The 6,425-nt window shown below is 35.9% G+C and overlaps 1 pseudogene; it reads left to right on the top strand.

Annotated features, from left to right (window-relative positions):
- Window positions 1–4,977: 4,977 nt before the first annotated feature.
- Window positions 4,978–5,909, top strand: LOC102274071 (olfactory receptor 4S2-like; annotated as a pseudogene).
- The last annotated feature ends 516 nt before the right edge of the window (window positions 5,910–6,425 follow it).

The following is a 6,425-nucleotide window of genomic DNA, read 5'->3' as shown; positions in this document are numbered from 1 at the left end:
GAGCCAGCTCATTCCTCTCATTCTTTGCTCAAAGAACATAGTTTCCCTTCCTTTGCTTCTGAACTGAGCTCCTTTCATTCTATTGGCTTGAACAACAAGGACAGGAAGACCCTTGTTGGAGTCTGACTCAAAGGGTCAGTAAAAATGGATGCAAGCTTAGTGATGTCCAACTCTTTGTGACTCCTAGACTAGCCCACCAGGCTCCTCTGTCCATGGGATTTAACAGGCAAGAACAATGGAGTGGGTTGCCATTTCCTCCTCCAGAGGATCTTCCAGACCCAGGATCAGACCTACATCTCTGTCTGCAACATTGGCAGATGAATTCTTTTACTACTGAGCCATCTGGGAATCCCTCAGGAACAATATTGCATGTAAATTTTTAAATACATGAGCAAAATGTGGGGAAAAGTGATATTGTATGATTCCTGAAGCTTAGGTTGAGAGACCTTGAAGATTTAGCTTTTGTGAAACAACTACTGCCCTGAGACAGCCATGGTGTGAGAGAGCCCTGTAGATGCTACTGGAGAATGAGAGAGAACTGACTGAAAGGCACATGAGAGAGGCCATCTTGGAGCATCTACTCCATTCAGGCTATCAGAGTGCTGCCAGGAAGCCTCAGTGGAAGAACCACCCAGGTGAATCCAAGGAAAACTGCAGAATTATAACCAAACACAATGTTTTTATTTTAAGCCTTTAAGTTGTGGTGTTACGATTTTTAAACTACTAATTTGGGGATTAAATTGTGTGTTGGTAAGCCACTGATTTTTGACTTAGCTCTGTTTGCCAAAGTATATCAATAGATAGCTTACATGCATACAAGGCAGAAAGTGAAAGAAAAACACTGAAAATTTCCTGGAATTTCCCTAGAGATTCCTTGTTGCTGATGAGCAGGTATATACTGCATGACATGAGTGGATCCTAAATACGCTCAGAAGTTTCCCATCAAACTCCTTCCTGCTACTATGAATGTCCCTAGTATTTTCAGGACTCTGTTTTCTCCCACAACTACAGGAAGAGTACATGGCCAGAGACTGCAGAGAAAATGGCCACTGTGTGGTGAACTTTGGCTCATGGGAAAGAAAACTTGATGAATATGTACATCTTTCCCTGTCCTGTTAGCAAATTGCTTGGAAAATGAATCCATATTGTCTATTAAAAGCTTCAGTGAGACAAAAAAATCAGCTTCAATGGGCAACTCATAAGTTCTCCCTAAAAGTATGAACTAGTTGCTTTATGACATTTTATTATAAATGAAGAAGGAGGTGAGATGAAAGTAAGAAGGAGAAAGAAGGTATAGAAAGAATGAGGGGAAAGGAAAGAGTAGAAGTACAAGAGGAATAAGAAAGAATATCAGTGGTCAAGAGTCAACCATAACAGTTTGCAATCAAAATATAAAAGAATGAAAGCCCGCACTATGATTATTCCAAGTATAGGTTGGAAGTGAATTTGTTCCCACCAGTTTCTCCAGAAATCACCAGAAACTATATTAAAAAAGAAAAAAAAATGGTACTAATACTATTGAATATACTATTTTCCAATCAAATGGAACTTTTAAAAGCAGGACAATTAAAATTCAACAGAGAAATACCTCCAAAAAGATATCTTTTAAATAAATATATATAAACTATCAAGTAAATTATATTACATATATGTATATATGCATACATACACATTATTCCACTGAACAAGGTAAACCTCCATAAAATAATCTTATATCTATGTTTACTGAAGTGTTTGGAATAGTGTTATTGTTCTAAATGCACAAATTAATTGTTTTTTAATTTTTTTTAATTGGAGTATGGTTGCTTTACAATGTTGCTCTGGTTTAACTTTAATAAATTAAAAGCTTTTTAACATTTCTTTTCTTTTCTTTTTTTTTTTAGCAAACTGAAAAGACATCTGGAAATTAAAGCTCACTGTTCTCTGAAGTGGTTCTGATTATAGAGGGTACTTTGGGAGAAAGGTTTTCCCCAGGATCATTCACATTTTGTATCATTCCCTTTAGAATGACCTTATAAGAAGTAGAGATAACAGCATTTGTTGCCAACAGTACTGCAAAATGGCAGATTTCACTTGGTGAGAGACAGACCAGGAACAACAAAATTCTACCAGTTTTTGAGTTTCTGGACTCAGGGATTCTTTGAAACCAATTATTCACAAAATAATTCTTAAGGCATCACTCTTAACTTCGTTTTGAATAGTTGCATCCAAATTATCTCAGGAGTGATAGAAAAACAAAGCAAAATCCAAGGTCTGGACAATACTGGTGAGATTTTTCAATTCTAAAACTAACATTAAAGGTTTCTGAAAAAGCGAGAATTTTATCAAATTTCTATATTTTGAATACTCGTAATATAATTGCAAGGTGATGTTCTTAGAAATAGGGGGAGAATAAAAATTTTAAGATGATAATAAAATGATGAAGTGCATGCAAACCAGACTATGAGATGGATACTAATGACATATGAGTAGGAAAATGCTTGACTTTCAAAAGAAAATGGGTGTTAGTGTGTTTGAAATGTTCCAAACGTGGAGGAAGAAATTCTTTGAGGTGAATCTTGATTCTGGGAGAAAGACGCCTTCCTCCTGGACCTTACAGGATGGACAATGGAGACACAATCCCCAGATCCTCAGGCTTGATTTTAAATGACCGGTTTCTTTGAGATGATAACCAAGTCGCTTTATTCACAGTTGTCAAAAACTGCTATGATTTGAGATCTCTTAAATTGAAGGACTCTCTGAGTGGAGAATAAAATGTTTTGTTTAATTCAGGAGGACAAACAAAAGGAGAGTGAGAATGTACATGAATTTTTGGACCCCCTATTTGATATCAAACTCTCATACCGAGAGATGCAGTGTAGGAGAAAGAAAACCAAAATTATGCAAATCTGATTTTAAGATAGTAGTGCTGTCCCTCTAGATAAATTGCTAAGTTTCATGGGGCTTCTGCTATCCCTCCTGCAAAATAAGAAAGTTTTAAGGGATATGTTCAAGTCTGAATTGGGTTGTCATTATATTACAGTTTTTATCATTATTTCTACTGTAAAAGAGAAGACACACCTGGAATGACTATGTTATAAAATCTAAAATTCAGGTCAGGAACAACATTTCTACAAAACATAACTTAGATCACAGACTTCAGTTGGAATTAACAGATCTTTGGGAGATGTATCCTCAGTTCGATAAAATTCCTGATAATTACCTAAGACACTGTGTAATCCTATCCTAAACCAGAACTTACAGAATCATTTATTAATACATCTGTAGCTTGGCTTGAAAAACAGCTTGAGAGGGGCTTTAATCAAAGGTATTCCCCAGGCCCCTTATTTGTACATATGCTGCAGTGACCTCACTAGAGTGTCTGACATTACACCACTGGAGAGTCATCCATTATAAGTAAATATGAAGGACTAGTGAGATTAAGGAATGAGTCATATCTATTTATTTACTGATGTTAACAGATAAATATATAAAATATCAAAGCAATGCAATTCCTGGGGAATCCTCCAACACTGAGTTTGAAGGTAAGATTTCTCTCCCCTCTATTTAAATCAAACAAATCTTGATGTGCCTCCAACAGTTCCTTTTAAATTTGATCCCTTTAAATTTGATATAACAGAGTCATACAGAGCAACTTTTTGTGGAGGTGGCTTCTTTTACTCTACAATAAGTTTTTGTGAAAAATTTTTATGTTGAGTAGCTCTAGTTCACTCATTATGACTGTAAAATAGTATTACATTATGTGACTTTATCACAATGTATCTACCCATCCTACTCTTTTAATGGTATAGATGAACTTATTTGCAAGGTAGAAATAGAGTGACGGATGTAGAGAACAAATTATGAATATCGACGGGGGATGTAGAGTTGGTTGAATTGGGAGATTGGACTTGGCATATGTATATTGCTATGAATAAAACTGATAACTAATGATAATCCTAGTGTATAGCACGAGGATATCTAGTCAGTGTTCTGTGCTGGCCTAAATGGGAAGAGAATACACAAAAGAGGGGATATGTGTATATGTGTGTCTGATTCACTTTGCTGTACAGCAGAAATGAACACAACACTGTAAAGCAACTCTACTCCATCAGTTTCTTTCATTGTTTTCTTTAGTTTCTGCCTCCTTTTCAGGTTTTTATGGCTATTCCAAGCTGAAAGAGTTGTGGTTTTTTTTTTAATTATTTCATACTAGAAATAACTCTTTATGTTATAGATGATAGTGAAATTAAAACTTTCTCATTTTGCAAGTGGGATAACTGAAGCCCCATGAAGCTTAACAATTTATCTAGAGGTACAGCTCCAAGATCTCAGAATCAGATTTGCATAATTTTGCTTTCCTTTCTACTATATCACATCACTCTTTACTATAAGAATTTTATATCAAATATGGGAACAAAAACGCATGTATACAAATATCACAGTTTCTTCAGAAGAACCTGCAATGTCATCCAGTCTCAGCTATTTGAACACTCATAGCAGTATTCAGGCAGGAAAATATGGGTGTGTGTGTTTGTGTCAAAAGTAAGATGAACATTTTCAGGATATAGATGTTGTCATATTCCAAAACTCAAAAGTTGTTTCAAATTTCAGTTGAGTGTATTAGACAGGTTAGGAAAGAAGCAAATTGTTAGAAACAGATGAAAGAATCTTTGTGAAACATGAGGGAAGTGAGAGGGTTGGATAGATGTGTGACTTAGAGGATTTACTTTATCTCTTTGGACTTTGTGTCTAAATTTGAATTAATGAAAGGACTATCATCTTGACATAAGATGATTAAACTATGTAGAATATGTGCACTTCCATTTCTTTAGGTATACATGCTAAACAGTGGTAAGTACCCATTTTTTCATTTTTATAGATTCTGGTTATTCATTTGTTTTGAGTTAGAAATAAATGCTGGTCTTTGTTACATTTTTTCTTTTTCTTTCAGATAATGTAATTGTCTCTTGAGAACTGGCCTGCTAAACTAATTCCATGGAAAAAATAAGCAATGCAACTGAATTTGTTTTCTGGGGTCTTCTCAGAACATAGAGGTTGAAGAAATGTGTTTTGTGGTGTTTTCTTTCTTCTACACAGTCATTCTTCTGGGAAACCTCCTCATCATACTGACAGTTTGTGTGGCAACCTTTTCAAGTCTCCTGTGTATTTCTTTCTCAACTACCTGTCTTTTGTGGATATTTGTTACTCTTTGGTCACAGCTTCTAAGATGATTGTGGACATATTAGCCAAGAGGAAAATGATCTCCTACATGGGGTGCATGTTGCAGTTCTTTGGGGTACATTTCTTTGGTTGTACTGATATCTTCATCCTTACTGTAATGGCCTATGATCGTTACTTGACTATTTGTAAACCCCTACACTATATGACCATCATGGATGGAAGCAGATGCAATAAAATCCTGCTGGGAACTTGGATAGATATGTTCTTACACTCCATCATCCAAGTGTCTCTGGTAGTCCAACTACCGTCTTGTGGACCCAATGAGATTGTTCACTACTTTTGCGATGTTCACCCTGTGCTAAAACTCACCTGCACAGTCACATATGTTGTTGGTGTTGTCGTGACAGCCAACAGTGGTACCATTGCTCTGGGGAGCTTTGTCATTTTGCTAATCTCCTATACCATCATCCCAGTGTCCCTGAAAGCAGTCAGCAGAAGGCAGGTGCAAAGCTCTCTCCACCTGTGGCTCCCACATCACCGTGGTCATCATCTTTTTTGGTCCTTGTACTTTCATGTATATCCGTCCTGATACTACCTTTTCAGAGATTAAGGTGGTGGCTGTGTTTTATACCATCATCACCCCCATGTTAAACCCCCTGATTTATACACTGAGAAATGCAGAAGTAAAAAATGCAACGAAGAAACTGTGGGGCAGGAGAGTTTTCTGGGAGGCTAATGGGAAATAGTAAAAAGTGACAATCCAAGGTGGATGATCTCAAAGTTTCTCATCTGCACAGTGAAGACAATAATAATGATCTCACAGGATGTCTTGAGGGGAACAAATAAGAGAATAACACATTCTACAGAAGCAAGTTGTTATTTATCATTATGATTATATTTGTTCTAATATTTCATAATCATAATTTTCTGAAATATCTAGAACAAAGAAATTCTATCAAACTCAGAAATTTAGCATGGTCAGACTTTGCCCTTTTCATTTTTTTTTTTTCCTTTTTTTCAATTTTCTTTAAAGAATGAGTTCACCATGGTTGTATTAATACTTAAGACTATTTTCTAGTGTTTGGATTTATGATTCTTACATAATGAATATTTGATATGTGTATGTTGTTTGAATGAAAGGATTCAGGAAAAATGACCAAAATCTGAGTTAAGGAATTCTGGTACAAATCCTCCAAAACAGCAAAACTAAACCTTGTAAGGTTTGGATGGGAGGGTTTGTGGGCAGAATGTCAGAGATAAAA

This window comes from Bos mutus, chromosome 15 (assembly GCF_027580195.1).
Source record: "Bos mutus isolate GX-2022 chromosome 15, NWIPB_WYAK_1.1, whole genome shotgun sequence".
NCBI classification, from domain to species: Eukaryota; Metazoa; Chordata; class Mammalia; order Artiodactyla; family Bovidae; genus Bos; species Bos mutus.
Note: the sequence above shows the minus strand (reverse complement) of the source record. Positions and strands in the feature narration are given on the sequence as shown.